Source organism: Strix uralensis, chromosome 4 (assembly GCF_047716275.1).
Source record: "Strix uralensis isolate ZFMK-TIS-50842 chromosome 4, bStrUra1, whole genome shotgun sequence".
Classification (NCBI taxonomy): Eukaryota; Metazoa; Chordata; class Aves; order Strigiformes; family Strigidae; genus Strix; species Strix uralensis.
The window spans coordinates 81,373,509-81,399,031 of NC_133975.1; positions in this window are offsets into that span (position 1 = coordinate 81,373,509).

The following is a 25,523-nucleotide window of genomic DNA, read 5'->3' on the forward strand; positions in this document are numbered from 1 at the left end:
GCCTAGTTTTAAGGGTCCTAAGGTAGGAATGTAGTTTCAATTCCCCATCAGGCCGTGCAGGCACTCTTATGGGGCTGTTTATTGCATCTGGACCATTTGTTTCAACACTGCTTCAGGCTGTGTTGCCAGAAACCAGGGGGTAGAGTGCTGGAGAATTCGTAAAGCTCTTCAAAGTGGATGCAGCTGTTGGATGCTCGGCAGCCTTTGGTTCAGCTCCCTTTTGCTTGGTAGATAGACTGTCCTAGTTCATGTTCAAGGGATCAAACCAAAGCAAAGCCAAACAAACCCTAAAAAAAGGCTGGTGTTAAAACTTCTCATTGGTGTCCGTGGTGACTCTGCTTTCACCAGCAAGTGCTGCTGTGTACACTCAATGAAACTGGGAGCTGCCCATGCCTGCTTGCGTAGATCTGAGTGCTCGTGTTAGGGTAAATGTTCTTTTGGCTGCATCTGTTCTCGCGTGATGTAAAAACGTGACAGATATTGGGAGCAGCTGTTTAGGAGAATTACTATAAAGGAAGGAATTGCTGGTTTTATTTTGTCATGATGGACAAAAAAATAACTGATTGTAAGTCATGTCCGCTGCAGCTTATGCTTCCACAATACGCTGCTCAGCTGATTTCTGTGTGTAAATGGCTTTGGAGGGGAATCCCAGGTGCGTGCTGTTGCTCTAGGGAGAAGCAGGCTGCAGCATGGGCTCAGAGGGCCAGGACGTGCTTTGCCTTCATGTCACCAGAAGGAGACCGAGGAGTTGAAGAAGGGGCTCGGGAGCAAGAGACTGCAAGGAAGTTGCTGTACGAGATCCTTTTGCCTTGCTCTGTCTGACAGAAAAGCTGCCTCCTGCTCGCTGGGCCTTAGCCCGAAACACTGTGAGCACTCCTTGCTTGAGCCTGTGAGAGGGGAGAGGGTCCTTCCTCTGCCAGGGAGTGTGCTACTGTGGGCTGGCTTGTTCTGAATAGATGATGGGCAGTTGTCGTGTTGGGATTGCATGGTGACAATCTATACTGTTGACTCCCTGAACGGTTTTTCATTTCTGTCCCCGTTTCCTTCTCCAGCTATTTTTAATACATCGATTAAAACCACAAAGTTTTAAACCTACATTTGACTGGAACATCATCTGTCGGTTTTGGCTGCAAACATTTTATTTCCTAAAAATAAGTCGCCTTTTCATCCGAACACTTAAAAGATTTCTAGCCAGTGTAGTACTATTGTATTGGGGTTTTTTTAATAAGTTTCTCGACGTGTTTCGGTGTGTGCACTTAATTTCTACTTCACTTAGTATTTTGAAAACAGTCTTAAGCTGAACAGGGGTTTCATGCTTGGGAGAGAAAAAGAGCAGATCTTGACTCAAAAGCAGCTTTTCAAAGGGAAAGGTGAACTGGTTTGTTTCTTTTTGGATTGTTATTCCGATAGCACAAACATCTTGTTTTCTCAGGATTTTGTTACCTCTGGAAAAGAAAACTTTGGTATTGCTTCGCTTCCTTCTTCTCTGGTTGGCTTGTTTGTTGTTGGTTTGTTGTTTGTGTTTTTTGTTTTTTTTTTTTTTCCCACTCCCTCCAGAGGAAGTGCTCAGACTGTTACCTTTTAGGAAGACGTTTTAATTCGTGACTCAGAGGTCTGCAGAAGTCACTAAAAACATTTTCTGTGCATCCGAACGCTGTTTATCCTTTATAATATGAAAGGAAAGATTTTTAACCTTCATCGGAGAATACAAAGTACTCCAGATGGGTGTGGTTTGCTTTGCATTTGGTATTCCTGTAGCCTGTTGCTTTGGAAGTGCAGGTAATAAGCTTTTCAGTTGAGTAAAGGAGTGCTGGTGCTTTTTTGTTTTTCTGCCCCTAGAAATCTAGTGCTTAATCGTGCTGCGCTGTGCTGTAGAAGTTGTGGACGCTGTGCTGTTCTCCAGAATGCCCCTTAGGCTGCCGCTGCAAGTAGGTCATTGAAAACAATAACCTTAGGCTTTAAAAATATGGAAAAGTTAACGATGCATAAAGTTTAGAGCAGGGTAGTCGTCAGGTTAAAGTCGTTTCATGCTTATTATGACGTGCACGGTGAGGGTTCCCTTCAGGTTTTTGGGTTGGTTTGGGGTTTTTTTTCCCTTCTTTAAGATGGCACTGGTTGCAGTGATCTTAGTTTACTACGTGCCTAACTGTCTTAGTGTGGACGTGGATCCTTCCTCCCTGCTTTTTCAGTTTACTGGCAGACATACTTAGGAGGAAAAAAATGGGGAGAGTGACTGTTTATAATTCACTTTTTTTATGGACAGCAGTTCTGACCCCCCCCCCGCCCCATGTGTTTAGGAGAGTATTAGAGGATTCAGCCCTCTCACGAGCACCCACCAACAAAAACTGTGTCTTCACCTCGGGAACACGAGCGGTTACCCCTGGAAGCTACCGACCGAGACTCGCAGAAAGGCAAGTACCTTTCATCTTCTTGGACAACGTTTAGCACTTTTAAAATGACTATTACAGGGAGAAGCGATCACATAGTTTGCCCCTCCTCCCCACTTTTTAAATTTAAATGTTGATAAAAGATAGCGTATTACAAAGAGCATAAAAACACTTCAGTAATTTTCCCCCGTCTCTCTCTCTCTCTGTATACATGTAAACACAAATATATATATAGTGTCACACACGTCGTGACTACCTGTATCGATTGTAGGTGGAAAAGGTACAAATGGGCTGTTAACCCCATGTGTGCTTTCCTGAGATACACAACATAGGTCTTGCATCTACTTGTTCTTCAAGATCAAGATTTGTGTAGCCTAGGTTTAAGGGTCCTAAGGTAGGAATGTAGTTTCAATTCCCCATCAGGCCGTGCAGGCACTCTCATGGGATATTTATTGCATCATAAGACAGTGCCAAAGAAAGGTGAGACGAGTCCCTTTCCCAGAGGTGCTCTGTGCTCTCTGCTGGCTGTCTTGGGTGTCTAGATGATGAAATGCAGCCACACATCAAAATTTTCTGTAACTAAATTTAGATTGAATAAATACGCCCCTCAAATTCGTTCTAAGAGACATTAACAAATGAGTTCCTTTTTCTTTTGAATGCTAGGCTTTATCCAACATAATGCAGGACAAAGAAATACAAATTATAATATACACAATATATACAAATCAAGAAACATTTACCTTCTTGTCGGGTACGACTTGAAGGACTCAGACAGAACGGCCTGTACTGCTCCGTTGTTAGAGGGGGATGTACTGGAACTTGTAGGCTACAAACCTTGGGAGGCCTGATAAAGGGAAGAGAAAAGCACTGGGAAAAGTGCTGATATGGTGAAGAATTGCTAACCTGTGAGTCATGCTTGATAAACAGCCGAAGACGGTGCAGACAGCAAGGAATTTAGAGTTTTTTATAGGAGCGGCTTAGTTGCTATTAGTCCACTTGCTAAGTGTTAAGTAGCTACCAATTAGCACATGCTGATAAGAATTCTGAAGCTTAGCAACCAATCAATTTAACACACGCATCTTCTGATTTTCTATAAAAATGAGTGTTACATGTAATAAAGTGGAGAACTTTGCTTGCATCAAGCCTGCCTCCCGTCTCTCAATCGCGGCACCTCCTGTATTTTGTTTCTCCTTCATTCTTGAACAAGTGGCATGACTGAAAAAAAGAAAAATCTGTATTAGTTCTTATTCTCTTACTGAATAAGCAATACTGTAATTCCATTTGAGGAGAAAGCATTATGTTCTGACTATAAAAACACACCAGACTCATCAGTAGATCAGTCATCAGAAATTGCTGAACAGAAATATGACCTGTTTTCACGTTAGTGTCAATTTCAGGGATAAAATCTTGAGAATACTGTTTAATGCAACATAGATTTGAGTGGGATGATGTGCTAATAAAAAATGGAATGGAAAAATTACCTCCATTTCAAACCATACAGATATACAAAGTCATGCTGTTGCCAGTCTAAGTTGTTCAACAGAATTGGGCAAAATTATTTTCTTCTTCTTTCTGCATTTAACATGTTTGTTATTTGAATAGTTTTGATAACCTATTTCTGTTGAATATTTATATATATTTAGACTATAGACAGGGAAATCTGTAAGAAATACATGGATATAGCTTGTCCTATTTATCTGTATTTATAATAAGATACATTCAGAGAAAAGGATAGAGGTGTTTCCCCAGAGCATTTCTTCAAGTGAGTTCTCTTGAGGTTTTAGGTACAACGATGACACACACCTTGAATATGCCACATATTCGATCGGGTAGGATGCATAAATATCATTCACGAAAAGTGAGAAGCTAAAGAACGAGCAGGTGGCTGTAGCTGGTGCCTTACTTTGGAGCCGTGGTCGTCTTTAACCTGTGCATTATGCTATTTCCTTAGAGAGCATGGCAGTCACACACCAGGTGCTCGAGTTACACTCGGCAGGATCCAAAGAACTAACCAAAGACAAAGAAGCAGAGAAAATGAGAGGTTAAAGGAAATTGCACTAAATAATCACCAGCTCCCAGAAGTGGGAGGAAGAGAGTGGCAGTGCCGTTCCCTGTGCTTACCCACAAGTAGCTAAACCGTTCTTTCTCTTGCCTTTCCAGGTGATGGCAATACAGTTCCTACAACATTTAATAATGCAAAAAGAGAAGGAGACTGTTCAGGAAGGAAAGTAGCAACTGAGAATATTCCCAGAACAGATCGCAGAGCCTTTGAAAATGGAGGTAATATACTTTAGCACTGGCTTCTCATTGCTGAGCATCATGTGGTAAATAAAATCACTAAATGTATTTGGAGTGGGCTACCCACAAAGAACAATTTTTTGATCTTGTTTCCAGCCAGTATGTCAATTTTTGAAGAACAGCACAACATTTTTGTTTTTTCGCTTTCAGGAATTCACACTTCAAACCCCAGAGTAAAACCAAGTTACCAACAAAGGGGTCAAAGGCAGGATGATGAAACTGATTCTTCTCGTCTTTATGTGACACAAACGGGAAGAAAGTCTTCTTTCAGCTCTCCAGAACCTTGAAGATCTGCCATCTATGTCGTCTACTGTACTGTCACTGCCAATCAAGAACCAAAGTTCAGGGAATCTACAGGTGGGCTCCTGCTTACACTGGGTTCTTAAAATGCCTCAAATGTGCCTGTCTGTATTGTGCTGCTTTCGATTGGTCCCTGCAGGTGAAAATTCAGTTATTTATGCCTGAATATGGGCAAGAGTAAATTTGATCCAGCATCATTTTCACAAACAGATTGCAGTGGTATCCATAGACAGAAATGCGAAGCTTTATAAACCTTTACTATCTGTCAGACAGAATAGTCATGAACACTAATTTAGCACCTTCATAGCAGAAACACACTTCTCTGTCCCACAAAGAGGGATGAATGCAATGATGTGCCACTGTGCACAAATATACTGATCCCCACTTTTTACAGCATCTTTGATGTCTTATTCAAACTTCTGATATCAATTTAAATGTAGCATAAATTTTTGCGATTTATATTGTTCACATTATTTATGTTGGGCAGAGGACTGAATTCACTCTTCCTGCCATTCATTCAGGGTATTTTCCTTCATCTCTTTTCCATCTTTGAAATACTCTACTGTCCTCTTGATAGCACCTGCTATGTCATAAATTTGACAAGAAGCCTACAGGTGGGATTCCCAGTCTTGTATCTTTCTTTCTGGCAATCTGTTCTGGATGTAACCACAATTGTACATCTTTTGCTTTATTGATCAGCATTTTTGTCATAAGAGCAACCATTAGCATTTTTGCTACCTTTCTTTTCAGCGGTACCTGAGCCACATGGTCAGAAATGCCCCAAGCAAAAGAATCAGCTCGACACAAAGAGAAGACTTGGGACCCAAGTGCAAAACTATGGTAATACTTACATGCAGGGTATAAACTGAAAATTTTAGGATTATTGTGGAATTAATAATTTGAATGGATTTGAGCTGGAGTTAACAGAACACCAGAGTATTAATAACATTCATTTTTAAGCCCATTTTACAGAAAATGGTTAGTCCTTAGGCAGCGTACTCTGATGCAAAATCAACTGCCCAGCACAAAAACATAATACTGCCTTGCGCCTTGTAAGAGCTTTCTTCAGAAGCAGGGATAAGACAGGAGATTGGCTTATGGACTCGTTTACTCTAAAAGCAATTGATACCTTTGGGCAGATTTTCAACACAGGAACATCCCCTTTGTTGGAGTCAAGGATGTCCATGGCAGGATCGCCTCATTGGGAAGGTCCTGTGAGCCCCCTGGGAACGCTGCGAGATCACAAATGATCTTTAAAAGACTAGAGAGGGAGTCTGTATTGAATACTAGCTGGTATTTCAGAGGTGGTGTGTGATTCACCCGATGCATTCATTGGTCCTTCAGCTAACGTCATACTGAATTCTCCTATCAGGCTCAGAGAGTCTTTCCTGCCATTGCAGCTGTGATTAAGAAACAATGTCTATGTGTTTTCTACGGACAAATATACATCAGGATCCTCTAATGCACCAACTTGGAGGAGAAGAAACCCACATGCAAAAACATTTTCTCAGTTTAAAACCACCGTTCAGGTAACTGTTTGATACAATTCCCTCTTTCCAGTAAAAGCACCAGGTCCCTCCCCACCTGTGTTTCAGACCCCCCAGATGGCCCCGCTGAGCTGACCCAGGGCAGTTCCACATGCAGCATTGGGCCATTCTGATTCCAGTTGGAGATGCAAATCCTGTTGAGGCACCACAGAGATGCAAAGCACCTCAACCCACCTTCGGGAATCCCTCACCAGGCTCGCTACCATTTCTGGTTTCTTTGTGCAACCACCACACGGTTCTCAAGCATCTGGTTGAGAAGGTTTTAGAGGAAAAATACTTGAATGGAACGTTTTCAAACCTGGGTGAATTATATTAGGATGAAATTTTTGTTTTCTGCTGCTTCTAGAAGTGTTGAAAGTGTACTTCTGAAAATGTTTCTGAAAGAGCATGTTGTTTTATTCTAGTAAATTACGCACAAAATTTTCTGTCTTTGTTTTGACAGTGGAGCCAAGAAGACATGAAAGTCAATAAAAAAGAAGAACGCTGATGTACACAGGACAAAGAGATGAAGTGAGTACTTCAATTTACAAGAAAAATCAAAGTTGAAACAAGGGAATTATCAACCAGAAAATCCAAAGATGATAAAATTACAAATTCTGAAAATAAGATGTAGGAAGTACACTGTAACATTTCAAAACTTCAGTAGTCTTCCATAGATGTACTAAGTTTAATCTGCTATGAAAATTCAACAGGTGAAATTATTTTTACAGACTACATTTTAAGGCATAATTCCTAATATGAATAAATACTGTTGGTTTCACTTAGCAGTTTCAGAGAACTTTTAATGTAAACAACAATAGTGATGCATTCTAGAGAGTAGCTGTTTTGGTGTGAAAGCCAGATTTTCAGATGGTTTAGCTGTTTGCCAGATGTTTGGGGGCTCAGCCTGAGTTTGATCTTTAGATTTTGCCATTTCAGCAGGGCAGCAGAACTGTGTTACGAACTAAATGAGCTTCACAGCAAAACTCTCAGAATGAACTGAAATAGTTTTTACATACAGTTTGAACTAAAGTACAAAAGACTGAGTAAAGACCAAGATCAAAGTGAGAGGAAGACTGATAAGAAGGATACTTTAATACTGCTTTCTGAAGAAACAAACCTCACACCCAGTTGTTACCTAGATGTGATTTCTATCTTTGTCTCAGGCGTTTTTCCCTTTTCACGTTTACCTGACCTTTGGTCATTCTTAGAACATAACCAGTTTTGGAGGAGAGCCCTTCAAACTTCTTTCTGTAGCACTGGGATCCAGCACTTATCTGGGTGGCACCTGTAACTGGGAATGTAAAAGTGTGTTTCTTTCTTGGAGCCTTTTCTTCATTGTGACTGTTTAGAACGTGGGGATGGATCAGACACCTTCCATGGTGCCTTCGAGCTGAAAGGATTCTATCGTTCTATGAGAAATACAGTCATACATTTCCCTACCCTACTTTATGAAGAGTATCTTGCTTAAACCTCAGGTGGGGATGATGTATTTTTTTTTTCTATTCAGAAATCTGATTTTTTCATCATTTAAATTTATAGAGGCTATAGTGATTGTAAACAGGCATGCAGTTGGGCCTCACTTTCCTTAACTGAGAGAATAGAAAAATCTAGAGTATCTGGCTTAGCTGAGAGTTAGAAAATGTGAAAAAACAGACAAGAAACATCTTTTTAAAATCAAGGACTAAGTGTGTTGAAAATGTTTCCTCCCCTCTAACTAGACATCACAGTTTCCAATTGTAGTACCTGATGCCTTGTGGCAACATGTTCTATGTTGTCTGCCTGAGGCAATTTAAAATCTTACTCAGAGGGATATTGTGTCCAGTTAGATAAGGCCTGGCCTAGCCATTATCTGAGAGTGCAGCGACAAGTTCTCAGGTGAACATCCTTTTTCTCTGACAGTGGAAATGAGGACTAGAGTTGGCTTCTTTGGGAAAATCCTGTCAGAGCTCAAATGACCAAACTGGGGTGACTTTTCCATGGACGGGAGGTGCAGGGTGTGCTGGGCCATAGTCGCAGGCCCATTCAGTGCTGCACAACTTGGGGCTCCCAGCATCTGAATGCTTGTAGGATTATCTACACTGTCCTCCTTTCCTTTTAAATGGGATCTCAGAAAACCAGCATCTGAAGAGATGCTTTATAGAATCTGAGTGCTATTCCAAACCGGGATCATAAAGAACTAGCTCCTCCTAATGCAATTTCACCCACCTCCCCACCCCGAAAAGCCACCCCAACAAGCCAAAGCCAAAAGAAAATAATTTTCTAGCATCTTAATGTGCCGATAGGCCCAGCACAGTATCGGGCTGAGTGAGAGGCCCAGCTCAAGGGAAAGACAGAGAAAAGCAGGAGGAGAAGGACGTGGCCATGAGGGTGATACTTGGCTGATCCCGTGTTGTTGTGGCACCACAACCTCAGTACATTATCTCTTCCCTTTTCACTGGAGCTTCCTGTAGAGAAATTACAAATAACTGTTCTCTTAGTCATCAATTGCTCAGTGCAGAAATTCATAGGACACATTAAGAAATACCTCATCACTGTACAATAAATACATACAGTTCCTGTGAGATGTTAACTACTCTTGACTGAAAGCAGAGGAACAGACAGAGATCAGTGCTTTGTATCATCAAATCATTATTTAAGATTTCCTTTTCACAGCCTCAACAGCACTAAGATCCACAAGAATATTAGAAATACATGCGTGTTTTCCCGATCACAGATGCATCCCCTATTACATTGTTTAATCCTCTTCTGTCTGGTTGTCTCTGTCATTAGGGCCCTGTCCTGGTTTAGCTAGGATAGGGTTAAGTTTCCCCAGCAGTGGGGGGGAAGCTCTAGCTGGGTTATTCATATACCATGCTGAGGTCACCTCCTGGCGCCAAAGCGCGGCAGCGCAAAAGAGTCAGTTAACATGTGTGTTATGCCATCGCTCTATTCTCACTGCTGTATTGGTAGATATCTTGCTCTGTTCATTGTTATTACTGTTATTGTTATTGTTGTTGTTTGTTGTGTTGCTGTTGCTCTGTTGTATTAAACCTCTCCTTATCTCAGCCCTGGGGCTTTGTATTTCACTCCCTTTGTGGGGGAGGGGCAGCGGCCGCGTGGTCTCAGACCCCAGCAGGGACTAAACCATCACAGGCCCCAAAGAGGAATCAAAGGAAATTGAGGATATTCTACATTTCATGCAGTGGGGCCCTGAAGATTGTATTTCTGTGTTTTCACATACTCACTGCATGACAGATCCCCAACACTGGTTGAAACTAACACTACTTGAAAATAAGTCCTGAGATAACGAGCCAAGGATCCGAGGCGGAGGGCTACTGAAGGAGAGCTGGACTTGCCCTGGTATTACCTATGCACGTACATTGTCTGCTGCTGAACTGAAAAGCCCAAGGGAAAGAAATGATTTGTTGCTTTCACCTTACACATGTTAAAATATACTAATGTTTTTCCAGATGGTACGTCTCAAAGGTCATCAGACATCTCCTGTAGGTGAGTCATATCAGATCTCAAACAGATGAACAGTGGTACCACCTGTATTTTATTAAAAGTTTGCAAAGCTTCCAGCCTGAGATCTGGCATTCCTGAACAAACTGATATGGCTAAATTTACACCATTAACTCCCAGCGTCTTAGCAGCACTGATACTTTAATGAAGCTATTTATTAATTAAGGTAGCAAAATCCATCTCAAGTCAACACCCAGATGAGAAACAAATTGGTTGGTGTAAAATAAAAACTGAGCTAAAACTTCCCTGGGAATTGTAGAGATTGCTTAAAGCAGGAGGATTTTGACAATTTCTTCTTAATGAAGACATTTGCTGATAAAACCTCCCTTGTAGAGCAAGACATTATGTAAACATATAGATTTATTTTTGAAAACAATTGAATCTGTAAGTTATTTAACTGTCTCTGCAGTCCCTAGGGGTCAGGGCAGTCACAGGAATGGGCTCGAACACTGCCCTAGAGCAACCCTGCGCTTTATTCCAGCTCTCCAGAGCCAAAGCCTCTCTGCAGTGTTCTGCAACAGCTTTACATTAAGAGAAAAGGCTGCAGGAGGCTTGTTATGCTTCCTCATGGCCAACTCAGGGGAGAAGAACAACGACTTATATTCAAAATCGCTAAAGAGCTATTTTTTGTCTCTTAAAACACAGTGATGACATCACCCTACTTCTCCCTCATCCTACATGTTCTCCAAAAGCCTTTCTGTTACCTCCTGAGCTGGAGAGCCCTCACCACAGCTTCTCCTCAGGGAAACAGTCTTTGAAAAGAGCTGTTCCTGGACTGGGAGTCTCCTTTCACCTTTCCAGCCTGGAAATATTTTAGATCATTTTAACTGCCTTTGCTTTTCACATTCTGGTTTTTTTTACAGGTGAAAATAATGAGGCACCTGAGAGGAGAGCTATTGTGCTTAAAATACAAGCGAAGTCCTGTTGCTTCTTTCCTCCTTTTATCTCCTAAGAAAAAGGCAGTTAGGCAGAACTAAATAGTGAACTTTACAGGGCCTTTTGAGAAGGTAAGGTGAACATCCAAGGCATTTTACTTGGTTTAAAAACACATATGCAACATACACTTTTGGGTTTTCTTATGACACATTTTGCTTCCCCTGGACAAAAGCAATGTCTTCAAGTGTTGGTATTCTTGTTGCTGCTGTTCATGCAAGGGATTGAAAAAGATGATAACCAAATTACTTAAAATGGAATCTTTGGGAGAGGGAGTTGTTCAACGTTTTGTGAAGTGACAAATCATGTATTCCTTAGTGAAAGTGTCCCATGACAGTAGCACTGAGATTCCTGGTACACTAACAATAACATTTCCTCCAGGTAAGGCAGCTGCAATGTTTCAAGTCTGGAAACTGGCAGATGTTCAGCATTTCTTACCTTGAGGCCACAGATACCTGCTGTTTGATTTAAGGCATTAGGAAAACCTATCAGCATGTCTTGAAGTTGCTATAGAATAAATAGCTGCAACAGTTGAACTCTCCTCATTTCCTGCTGTTTGATTTGCCCTGGAGTGCACTGCACTATTTTAAAGTGACAGCTGCAGGGATTCACAGCAGACTCTCCTCCCCCTTATTCCAGCAGGTCTGATCCAACATTTGGTTTGCTCGAAAAAGCTGTTTTAAAAGCCATTATTTTAAAATCCCTAGGATGGTGCACACTAACATTATTTAAAAGCCAAGGAATAGCAGTGCATAAGATCTCCTCTAACAGACTCGCAACCACTTCTCATTAGGGTACGTAATGGAAACAGGTTTCAGCTTACCAGATCATATCATTCATCTCTCAAGAAATTGATATATGACTCGACTCTCATCAGAGCTGCTCTAGAGAAATCATCATTTACATGCTGATTTATATGATAAAACCAGAGAGAAAGACGTCTTTCCAAATATCATGGAAATGCAGTTTTGTTTCCTAAACTGAAAGAAGAACAGGAGGAGAGAGCGACAAATACAGCTTTCAGATGAAGGTCATTGTAGCATACTCTTTATCTCAATAGCTCTATTTAAATCTCTTTGCTTTGGGAGTGGATGACCTTAGGGAAAACCTTCTGAAAAGTCTCTCTTGCCCTCCCTGGCAAACTCCTGTGTCAGTTGACTTACTGATGGGTGCTGTTTCCAGTGGCAGTTAGGCTCTTCTTTACAAAGATTAGACAAAAGTCTGCACAACTTCTTCCAAGGCCAGTCAAAGGGATGATTAAAATATAAAAGTGCCAATGTCTGAGAGAGCGTGCATGATAGAAAAGAGGAGTTTTCAGAGTTCTTCAGATTAATCTTAGAAGGTATGTAGTGCATAAATTTAGGAGAGGAAATAATGTGAGTTGTTTGTTACACCTCCTCGGTTCGGCAACCTGGTGCTGCAGAAGTCTCAGTTGTAAGGCTTGGAAAAGAAGCTGGGTTTTGGGTACCTTCTACTCTAGAAATAGATCCTCTTACTCCTATTTATTTGCATCATAATACTTGTGAGCAGAATGTGTAACATGCACAAGTTGTAGCTAATGGTATATGGATATATTCCAGTTGTATCAAAACACACACAAATATTTGAATTCCAAAAATAGCTTTCTTCCCCTCAACCAGAAGTATAATTTTTTTAAAAAGAAAAAACACTTAATATGAACAGCCTTGATACGAAAGGCTACAAACATATAATAGGGTTTAATGAAGGGTGATGGTGAATACCGAGTATAGTATTGCCAGTGAGGATGGATTCATTAGTGAATAAACTATTAGTTTCTGGGGGATCAGCAGCTGTTAGAGATGAACTGAACAGATCCTTCCTTAAATAATTATAAGGCTGCTGAGAATGCTGCAGGATTTATGATGTTAGGGAGCATGGATATGGTGAAGTGGATAAGGTATTTATTCAGGAAGGCAAATGCACAACAGATTTGTTTCTTCCCCCATATATTCTTCAGAACTCCCTCTTCGCTCTTCACCTTTTAAACAGTCCTAGCCTGCCAGCCTTACTAAAAGACTTCTATTTTTAAAATTTTAGATTTAACAATATTAACCATTTAAGATGTTAGTAACTTCTGTTGCCCAAGAAACACTGCAAGTCTTTCAGTGGAGTCTGTTGTTTCACGTTAAGGTAGGAAGTCCCTGTTTTAGAAGGTCTTTAACTGATAACCACATAAATGGTGTCAAAGGCTTTTTCAGCTCAGCTCTGGTTTTAGCCTGGCTGACATTATGAACCTCTGTATTCGTGCTTGGGTTCCGACAACTGGAATTAACTGTGTTCATGTTACTGAGAAACACTCACAGAATACTAAATGCAAAGAGGAGGAAATTTCAGATGTACCAGTTTAAGATGACAGAAATACATGAATGCATGTTCAAGCACAGTCTATAAACATAAAGACATTGGGATTACGTCACTATTAACTCTCCTTAAATACAAACCGGTGATCTCCTAGTTAAAAAAAAAAAGCCAACACACACAAATGGAAAATGATGCTGTTTAATTAAATTATGCTGACTTTTACTGTGGTTATTTTCTGACACTATTTTTGTAGAATGAAGTAGAGGGATGTTAGATTTGTCACTATTCTCTTCAAGGAATCCTCCACTCTCTCAGTATCTCAGTTTTGCCTTAGTTCTTCAGCATCTGTTTGTCCTCTGGTTTTGGAGCAAATCAATGTATATATTATAGATTCCTGCTCTTAAAAGCTTCACAGGAATTTTTTTCATATCTGTATTACACAAGAAATAACATACTTGACAATGAACTGCTGAGTTATTTGCAATTTGTTCTCTGTCTTCTACCAATGGGAGAGTAACGGGACTTACATGTGCTTATGTTTAGTAAAACCACTGAAGCTTGGACAAGAGTTTCTAATGTGTTTTTGTTGTGAAAAATTTTCCTCTCATGTCCAACTGGAATGTCCCTGGGAGTAACTTGTACTCAGCCCTTGTCTTTCCAATGGGACTCCTTCTAAAAAGGGAGTCTCCATCTTCTTTGTAGCCACCCTTTAAACCCTGAAAGCAGAGCAGCTGCACAGGCTGGCACCAGAGGATCTGTCTCTGCTGACCTCAGGGACTGCCTGAGCGACTGACAAGCTGAGAGCGATCTGTGGGGTGAGTCACCTGCAGAGAGCAATGCCCGGCTCAATCTCTCACACTCAAATTGAGAATTAGCACTGGCTAAAGGATGCTGGGTTTTGAATCCTAGTCCACACGCCTGGATTCTGTTTTTCTAGCTCAACCAAGAAGCAAGTCCCTGAACCCGTGGGATCCTGGAAAATGGAGATGCGTATACTCTTCTTGATACTCATGAATAAATCGCCCTACATAATAACCAAGCAGTACCTGAAATTGTAGCCTCCTCCTCCGACAGGCAGAGGTGCTAACAGAATTTAATTGCACTGATACTTAATGAACATAAAACAGTTTTATGACAATTAGAGTATCTTATTCAGCTGAAAAAGTACAAATGTTAAGCAAGCAGCATGGGATGACAGCCGAAATTACAGCCTGGGGACAAATCTCAGGTCAAACCTGGGAGAAGAGTTCTTACCTGACCAAATAAGGAAGTTGGTTTTTTTTTTTAAACTGAAGCCACAATGCACAAAGTTAACTTACAGCTTTCAAGGAAAGAACACCATAAAATCCTGCTGTATACTCCTGAAAAAAAGAAGTCTCTCTCATGAAAGAAAGATTACTGCATGAGAAAGTGAAAAATATTTCAGCTGATTTCAGGTTTCGGACCATCAGATAAATTTCCTCTAACAGAACTGAGTTACTGGGTTTAAAGCACTTATTGTGGTCACTCTGACTTGTCCCAATCCAGCTACCATATTTTCAAAGAGCTGCATGGGCATTTAGTCACATACCTCCTATTAAAGCTAAATTGTCTTAAATAAAAGAGTCATTGTGTGTCTAACTACCCATGCAGCTCCTCGAGAAATTTTAGGAGACTATATTCACCTTACACTCTCCCCTTTTCCATGAAGCAGGGAGGGAGGAATCATCCTTCTCGAGCAATACTGCTTGCAAACTAAGTTTTCATGCATTGCATGAGTGGCATTCACTACTGGCAGATGCCTTACTACTTAGAAAGTTACATTCTTCATAGCACTATAGAGGTACTTGAGGTGGCTACAATTAAACTGTGCAAGTTTGATTACATATGCAGGTTTTCACCAGCTGAGAATCTAGTTCATAGGTTTTCAGTGACAAGATCTATAAAGTTAGCAACAGGAAGAATGGGAAACTCAGTGCTTGTAAAGCATGACATTGAATAGGCTATTTGTGAATGGTCACACTGAACACCTTGTGCTTTATCACTCATTATTTATTTTAGTGGGATGTGACTTAGCCCACATGGATATTGGTAAAATGTGTTTTACTCCCTAAGTTCCTTCACAAACATTTGGAAGCACATTGCATGTTACCCCTCCATGGAGGAAGTGTTCCAAAATAAACAAAGATCCCCTTACATCAAAAACCAAAAGCACCTTCAAAGAAATCTTTCCTACTGCTCTATCTTAGCTGTTGTCAAACGGGAAGGAAAAGCAAAAGAGCAGCAGCAAGTTTTCTAGCAGAACTTGAAGAACTAGTTGAGGTTCAACGTGTACCACTTCAGTCTGAACTTGGCTCCATATCAAATCCTGTTCAAATTTAAATAGCATGCTCACTCTCCTAGTGACTTTCACCCAACACTTAGTTTTACAGTAAAGCTCTAGTTCTAAAGTAGCCTTTCATCTTTGTTGTATTATGCAGTTTTAGTTGCCTACATAACAGTCAGTCTGTATCATTTCCACTCCTATTTAGTATTACCAAAAGTTTTGTTTTCTTGTTTTGGCAGTGCAAAACAAGTACGCTTGATTTTGTTTCCAATTGCCTAAGATCCTCTGTGATCAGAGATAATAAATCACTTTGCAAAAGATTCAGAAAATTAATTTACATTGCTTCAGCCTTTTTCTCCCACCTCCAAGGACATTCACCGCTACACTCCTCTGACCACCGTTTTCATTGTTACTCTGATTTAGAGAATGCTTTACTGGAAGCAAGTTCCAAAGAGTCTCTTTCCTCCTGCATTCAATGTGTTAAGCATTCACTCTGGGATTTACCAAGAACTCAGAAAAATCTGTTCTCCCTTTCCATCAAAGATTAGAAAAGGTAGGGATTTCTACAGTTACAGTGACCTGGTTGCAGGAAATACCAAGAATGAACTCTGCTTCACTGAAATTATATTCTCCCTATCGCTATTTTAAAAGTTCTCACAATTGTCTAGCCAGCATTAAAGGGAGTCCACTAGTGACTACGCAACCAGCATTTTCTATGCTCTGTCCCCTCCCAGGAAACTGAAGGCTTTTATCTGTTGTCAGCCAAGAAATATTCACTAGACTGAAGGTCTACTGCATGCTTTTTGGAAAGCTGCACGGCTGGAGGTAAAGACTGAACAGCACTGAGATTTCTTTTCTAATCTTTTTCAAGTTCTGCACTTCACACTTGGGGGGCCCTCGAGGGCTGTTCACTACAGTACAGTATGAAAATGGCAATATGAAAACCTATTTATTCTCCATCTAAGTTGTTGAAGGCAATTAATACTTTTATCTTCCTATGTGCTTCATTGACAGGGTACATAAAAGGAGAAATGGAATGAATTCACATATAGTTTAAAAAAAAATAAAATCCATCTATAAAGTTAGTCCCAGGAAAGAGGTAAGGAAGTCTACACGTTAGTGTCTTGCTTAGTGAATAATACAGAAGACTTCTACATGAGTAAAAATAAACACCAAGTTGCTGAGCTGCAGAGTAACAGTTCCAGATCTGTGTCTATGTTATCACTTTAGACCCAGCCTTTCAGAGAGACCTTCACTCAGAAGCAACATTCCACCTCAGACCATTACACGATAACAAGATTTGCACAGCATAGTTAGGAACCAAGTATTTGGCCAGTAGGTTCTTCCTGCAGCCATGACTAACTAGGTCTGCAGATCACATACCACAGAAACATCTAAACACCTAATCACATTATTTACACCTCAGAAAATTAATCTTACTTCCTGTTTTTTGCCTCAAGAAATTGTGGGCATTGAAAGAAACCCTAAAGCAAAAGCAGACAATTCATAGATACTGTTGCACACATGTGGATGCCACATCAAGGACAATTCTCACAGCAGCAAGATCACTGTAGTTTTGCTGCTAGAAGATCACAGCCCTGAGCTTCAGAGCTGAGCTCTTCTCTTACTGTGGTCCTCAGGCAGGTGACCTCGAAATATGTGACATAGCCAGGAGGACCACATGCAACAGAAGTCAGGTTAGAGAAGGTAGAGTGTCACAGCAGAGCCCACTTCATACAGCACGGCACATGGAGAAAGATCTCATGCCCACTGGAAAGCCCTGCATAAGCCTCTGGAGCCTAAAGTTTATACTAGAATCTGCATCTCAGCAGCATCACACTGAAGTGACACGGATACAGTACACCAATCACCAAAACCTAACTCAAGCGTTAAAAAGATGATCCATGAACAAAAATTTCTGCTTAGCAGTACCCACTGCTTTCTAGAATCACTGCAACAAATTGTGTTTCTCCAGACTGTAGAGCATATTCAGTGTCATTATCCATATACATTACACAACAGTCTCCAGAAACATTAAGAACCTGCTGGTCATTCCTCAAGGGAAGGAACCACTAGTTTAACAAAAAGCAAACTTGCACTTACGGGGACTACCTGGCAAATTTACAGGCACACAAAGACCACCATTCTGCCCTCCACTTCCCCCCAACGGTTGTAACTGAACTTTTTTTTTTCCCACCCAGTTTTCAGCTATCTTAAAATGCCACACTATTTTCATGGCCATGTTGAAGTGACCAGAATTCTTTTATTTCTCAAGACATGTATGATTTTAGCTGTGTAACTCTTTGATCTCTTTAAGTGCTGGTCATTTGCTCAGGTGCTACAGCAAATCATGTAACACTAAGCATTAAAGAATGACTTTTTCAGCTCACGTGTGTCCCTGGTTTCACACTAGGATAAAATATTCCTGAAGTTTGGCAAATGAGAGCATAATTAAAAGCAACCTTGCAGAAAGTAGTATTATTTCCTAAATATCTGAAATAATTAAATATTCCTGCACAAAATAGCAAAGAACACCTCTGAGAAACTTCTCTTTGAAGAGTGGACTGAGCCATCCCAGAAAGGGGTTACCATATTAGTTATCATCAGTTAAACAAGAGCTCCTCAGGGAAAACAGAGTGCTTCAAAGATGGAAAACTTCTCTGGCAACAAATTCCTACTGCATCAATTTTCAATCATCTCAGAGAACAGTAACACAGTACATCTGAAATCTTCACAGCAATCTTCCCTCTGAACACCTCCCTTTCATTACATTGCTGCAGACAGCAAGCAAAAGAAGGAAGATCTTTCAGACTAAAATGAAATTTATTAATAGAAAAAGACCAAATACACATTATTTAAGAGGAACCAGGTGGGTGAAAGTACAATAAAGACAAAAATGTGACTGCTAGATATACAGCTGTGAGCTCCCACAGACTGTGGGCTTATTTGCACAATTGCCATTCTCCTCTTTTCTCACAGCATAAAGAAAACTTAAAAAAAAAAAAAGGTGTAAGTTCATTTCTACCACCTGGAAATCCTTTGTATTTTAGTAGACTTGATGTACCTGAGAATGAACCCTGTATTTGTCGTAAGAGGATATTGGACCTGCACAACTCTATGAGAGTTATAACAAGCAAAGCCGTTTATTTTTCCAATAGTACATACTTATGCTCTCGCCAAAGCTCTTACTTCATAATTAGCAAATCAGCAATTAGACAGTTATCAACCTTTTCTCCTATCAGCATAAGACCACTCTAACATGTGCTGTGCAGACCAATCAGCTTCTTGTTCACGCGCTGTTCACGCGGCGGTAACTTCTCACAGTTCAGTACTTTTCCACAGTTTTAGTGTTGCAGCTGTCTGTTGTTTTCCTCTGCCACCTTAGCACAGCTCAGCAGTCTCTTATCTTTCTCCCAAGGCCTGTTTTTCATCAAAGCCTAGCTGTTTCTCAGAGGCTGTGCAAGGCTGACAGGCCGATGCCTCCCACATGTATTCAGCCGCTCAAAACCTGTCAGTGTTTCCCCACACCCTGGAACACCCATCCCAGGCAGTATATTCCTGAAAGCAGCCCCTGAACTGCCTTATTTACAAGCAGTTGCATGAACACCACCCTCATCTTTCCCACTGTTCATTTTTGTTCCTCTCTCACTCTTGCTTTCTATTCTCTCACTCAAGTTTTACCTGTAGCTGAGAGAATACATCACAGATGTGTTAGAACATTTTTAACATCATTGGAAGCACTTTCATATTGGTATGGGATGTTGATTCTGTCCCATACATTTGTCTGCCAGTCATCAAGGCAAAAATGATTGACTATGCATAACCACATGTACAAACACTGATAGGCAACAAGTCCTAAAGGATACACACATAAACTATATAATTGTAATAACTTTGTTCTGTAACGCTCCTCATCTTTTCCAAACTTTTCAGCCCATTACTTGTCATTCTCCTGTGCTTCATCTTCTCTTCTTCATCAGTTAGATTTTTTCTTTTTTTAAAAAAAAAAAAAAAGGACTTGTTTATGAGAAAGTCAGCATTACTTCCTTGCTTACCTTGCACATGCCAATTCCCTGACTGGGCAACCAATCAAACAGAAAAGAACAATTATTTATGGTTTACTTTATCAACTACAACAAAAAAGCCCCATGAACAATGCCCTAGGCTGGGTACAGGTGCCAAAATCACAAAGCTCTCTCTAAAAGAAGCTGAGACCTGGGTATGACTCTACTCTTCTTTTTCAGCTCCTCTCCAACTACTCTAAATTACATTTCTGCTTCAGAAGAATATGGTGGTAGGCTTTAGTTAATTTTAAGTATTTTTTTTCCTCTAAATTTGAAGGTATAAATACAGTGGAAAAGCCAAACCAGTGTTTAGGTCACACTATGACTTTCAAAGCTCTCATCCCCTTCATCATTCTGTAATACGGTTCATGTTACCCCCGTGAGTTGCTCCTTCATAATTACCCAGGAAGAACAGCACAAATACACAAATATCAGATGGAAGCCCAGAATGGAAGCAAGCATACAGAGAACATCAGGAGAGTGTCTTTATCTTTCAATTTCTCCCTCCCCATTTCAGTGTAAGGACTATGGGAACACACAGACTATGGGAAAACAGTGACTGTGAACAAACAGCAGCAGAACAAACAGCATTGTCCTTGGTCAGCTCCAGGACCAGCGGGTCTCCACAAGAGCACAGCTCCACCCAGACAATGCTTAGCCATGTCTGGATGCACTGCCTAGCCACGCTGCCATCAAAGGAGGAATTATTAAAAGGATCAATATAATTTACTTGTGTTTTACATTATAGCAGAATTATTTATTATTTGTTTTATGTTATTTTTTGTTTCCCTTCAAACAATGGGCCCTATCAAGAACAGGTTAAAAACAAGCACACCTACACAACCTCCCTAGAGCCCTGCCAGCTAAAGGGGTGAGCCTCTGCCTCCTCAAGCACAGGAGACCAGCTAGATGAAGCTGCCCAGCTGAGAGTTCCCTGCTGTGGGCTCAAGTTTACAATTCAAATTGACTATTTTTTGACAGATGTTAAGTTTCCACATGAAGTGAAACATCATGCTATCATGGAAAAAGGCAAGAAAAAACTTTAGCAAGGTCTTACTACAAAGCTAATGGATATGAACATTTCTCCCAGTTCTCACACCGAATTGAGGTGTTTCAGTAATTATCAGTATCCATTCCTCTCTTTAGAGCTTCCCTGCAAGCAAACAGAACTATATGCTATCTCTCCACAAAATGAATGAATTAATGACAAAGACTCCTCAGCATGATAAGAGATAGTGCATCGGGGGTATTAGGATCAGGCTTTAATGCCCCAAACCAGTCTCACAGCCACGTTCGAGCCATAATGGAACTAGAACAAATATCAGTGCTACACAACATCAGCTGTCCAAGGAGTTGGGTCCCCACCCCTACCCTAAATAAAACTAAAGAACAACACAAAGATTAAACAGGTTAATTCTCTTCCTCTATCAAGAGAAAAATAAGTGTTTCTGCTCTCTAATTAAAGCTATTCATAAACAAAGATACAACACATTCATCTGTAGAAACTTCCGTTCAGGTCAGAGAAGACCCTTTTTAAACATTAACATGTTATACCTCTTCAGCACTTCCTATAAAATAAATATTACCTATAAAATGAAGGTAGTATTGTAAATTTAAAAAAAAAAAAAAACAACCCAAAACAAAACCACGAACAGACAGAAAAACTACAGGAGGCATATCCCATTGAATTTGGGCAACCCAACACCTACCACAAAAGGTGTTAGCTAGCAGAGATCACTGTTCTTCTAATTTAAGATTGTTTCTCTAGAACAAGTGCACTTTCCACTCAACTTTCTTCCCCAAAAGGAAACACCTTAATGGTAAACTGCAGTGGCAAAGAATTTTGTGTGTGTAATACCTCTGGAGGGACCAGAGTTCAAATCAAATCTTTACAGAACCAAAAATATCTATGCAAACACTTCAGAGGGACACTCAAACTCACCACCTTAGCTTTCCCCTTCAAGTGAAACCCCAAGAAATTGAAGAAACCTGCGATCCATACACCAGCTGCTTATCCAAACGCCAGCACACACAGACCTTGCTAAGCAGACCCTTTGCTTGCGCTCAGCTATCAAGCATCTAAGGTCCTGTCTGCACTTCCACATCACTGAATATCCCCAACATACTGTTGCTGTGTCTGATGGCTGCTGGTGGAATCAAAGGAGGCTCCTCTTCTAAGGTCAGAGAAGATTGTGATATGGGCAAAAATGAGGTAAGAGGAAAGGCCAGTCGTGGATTTGGACATGGTTGCAACAAATACACAGCATAGTGTACACAATGGAAAAGCAAAAAAGGCCTCAACACCCTCTGCTATCCTCTCACTAGTTCCTAGACGTTGAAGGCTGTACCCCACTCCCACATGGCAGAATAGCAGAGTCCTTCAGCTGATGGGCTCAGGTAAGCCAGGTAGAGAACAGCTAGAAATAACACTGCCAAGTGATTAGAACTGGTTGTAAATTCAAACACCATTTTGATTCATTAATCTCCAATAGCTAAAGACAAACCTAAAGCAAAATCAACATAACTGTAAACTAAGCACTCGTATCCTGGGTCTATTTTTCAGTCTGCCGAGAGAGAATGAGCTGATCAGAGACACACTCTTCATTGAGAGCAGCCAGATTAGTGCTGCTTCAGCAAGCCTACAGTTAGTTCCCATTAATTAACCTGTTTTAGAAGCTGGTAATTATAATTACTATCGGTACATATAATTAGTATGGTATTATAAAACCGTAATTAACCTTAGCCTCAATTTGAAGTGAAACCTGTCCACCTCTTGATGATACTGCACGTGCCCTACAAACCAGTGCAAGTTTATCTCTAGTCTTTTGGTGGCGGTGTCCAGGTGATGAGCTGTGACTCATTTCCCATTAAGGGGCACAAGCATTCCAGACTTCCCTGGGAAAGCAGTAGAGCAGAGGTACTGTTTTGCTGGCTCAGCATACAGTGGCCAGTTGAAATCCTACCAGGTGACTGCAGGGAAGCCCGGAGCCCACTACAACTGGCAACAAAAGGAGCTCTGAGCCATCAGCAGCAAGCCAGCTGAGAAAGACACAGAGCAACACCACAGTCCCAGAGTCACACCCGCCAAGCCAAGCTTAGTTTTCAGCAGCAACAGCCTGGACCAACTTAAAATATGAATGGTTTATGCATTCACATTCCTGAGTAGCTTGTTAGGGTACCAATACCAACATTCTGTAGAATTATGTCCCTTAAGTAAACTAATGAGATTCAAAGATAAAGGAAAAAAACAAAACCACAAAATACTAAAAAAAAACCTTCAACCACTATTTGTTTAAATCCACCCATCTGAAATCTGTCTTCAGCAACCCCACCTTCTACTGTTCACTGTTGTCTCTTACCATATACCTGCCCACATAATGCGATATATCAGTAAATCTTGAGAACATTTACTACAAAATGCAGCTTTCCAGTATTGAATTTCATGTTATTGTTAGCTGATATTCTTCAGGGCCTACATGCATATATACAAATTACTGCTGACAAAAATCTCTCTCTAGTGAAATATGGTACATTACACAGATAAGATCCTCCACATTTGTAAGAAAAATCCAAAGTTTGAAGAAAATAATTTTGGTAAATTTTTCTCTGTTCTGGGGATAATATGTGAATATCACACCAATATTTTCTCTGTAGCAGTTTCACCTTTCAGTCAGATTTTGTATGTTGATGCAGAAAGGCTCAGGTACAGTAGCTGGTACATAACTTTTCATGCATATACAAAAAGTTCCTCAGAACTGCCTTCAAAAATCTGTTTAAAGTTTCACTCTCCTTTAATCATTACATTTTAATATCCTAACGTTCTAACAAGAGTCATGAAGCACTTTGCCAAATAAAATAAAATAAAAGTTCTTCAGGATGAAGTTTTTCTTTTTAATGCCTTGCAACACATAATTCATCTGAGAAAAAGCTACAAGGTAAGAAAACGACAGACTAAAATATCACACTGTTTCCATTCACAATCGGCGCACTGCTTATTGTTAGCATTGTTGTATGACTCCAGCAACACACTCGCTCATAAATATCAGCCTCTCAGAGACAGCCCACTTAGTAAAAGAACTATCTCCAAACAAACACAGACAACCAACAGTGCCTGAAGGTCAGCTGATAGATGGGACAGGTGTTAAAGCCCAGATCTGGGTGTATAATCTTCCCCATACCCCTAAGATACAGAGTTCAGCCTGTGCCACAAGCATCATGAAAATATCTGACTGTGGTAATATTAATGTGCATCCCTCTATAGTAAGAGCTGATCCTATAAAGCTAATAGTCGTATTCTCCCCATCAGAAAACCTCCAAGCTATCTCGCCAATACAGAGACTCTAAATACTTAACTAGAATTCGCATTCATCTACGCAGTTACAGGTGTGCCTGTTTAAGCTATGCCAGGAAGACACACACACCTAGCTGTATACATTTCACAATGCACAGAATTGCAGAAGAAAAGCAGAGGAACTGTAGAGATTATAAAACTTTCTTAAATCAATATAGTGGAAAAGGATGCAAGTTCTTGGGTACACTGTAAACCAATCTAAATCCAGACTGCTGTCTGTCATCCCACCTCTCCACTTCCACAGCCGTGGCTGTGGCTCTGTTTCTCCCCTGCACCCCCAGCAGCGTTCAGGAGCCTGCATGTATTCCAACAGTCAGGAAATGGATCTAGCTCAACACCAATTCAGCACAGACTCTGAGCGAAAGGAGAAAAATCACCTCAGCCTGGCTCAGACCAGTTTAATTGCCGCAGAACTACTCTATAAAAATACAGTTTAAGTAAGTGAGAAGGATCTGATCTGTATAAGGTACAGGATTTACCTTGCGCATGTTATAAATGCAGAGGCAGAGCCGAAAATATCTTTTATAAATTTATTTGCAATAAGAACAAGTAAAACAAAAGGGCTCGGTATGCCAGGGAGCGGGGGGGGCCTTTCTGTTCTGCACCAACGCACACCAGGTGGTGCTGTGTCACTCCCCTTATAGTCTACCCTCATGCATATTCACAAATGGGCGTAATTCTCCCCAAAAAGTTCCCACCTCCTCGTTGCGCAAGCGCAATAGAGTTTCTCGAACTTTCCCCTGTCCGCACATGCGCAGTAGAGTCTCCCGAACTTTCCCGGGCTTTCTGGTGTTGCTGGGGCTCCTGACAGGGGTTCCTCCAATCATTTTTCACCTGCGCAATCCAGTGTTGCTGGGGTCTTCTGACAGGGGTCCCGCCAGTAATTTTCCACTTGCATAACAACAGTCACTGAGGAAAAAAAACCCTCCAAACCATTTTAACAATAAAACCATGATAAATCTCCTTTAACTTATGTACATGGCAAATACCAGTAAAGTCACTGTATTTTTAACACGAATCACCACCATATTCTTCACAGGCATGTAGAAAGAAACCATCTCCTCCTCCTCTCTCCTCACAATATGTTCTTTCTTCTTCCTTTGGGTCAATATTTCTGACCACAGAGCTACATGATCAGACACTTGAACTGACTTATCCAGCCAAAACTTGACACAGCAAAGACTTAAACTTAAAAGATTAGCCTAAACAACTGACAGGAATTGTGCACTGACCAGAAAGCTCGTTATCCCGCTTTGAATAGACAAGAAGAGTTGGTAAGGGGGGAAAAATAGGACAAGATTGGCACCTTCTACTGAAAAGGGACAGGCATTTACAAGCAAATATGCCCTGTGGAATACGGGGGCAGCAGCTGAGAAGGGGTAAGAAATAACGACAGCAAAATCTATAGCGAGTACCTAAACAATTTCTTTTAGCCAAGAATAAGCATTTAGACTGTTGAATTTTAGAAGTTTATCAAACACATGCTCTCCCAGAAGTGTTTTCTAAAACACATCACCCTACCATTAACTCTAC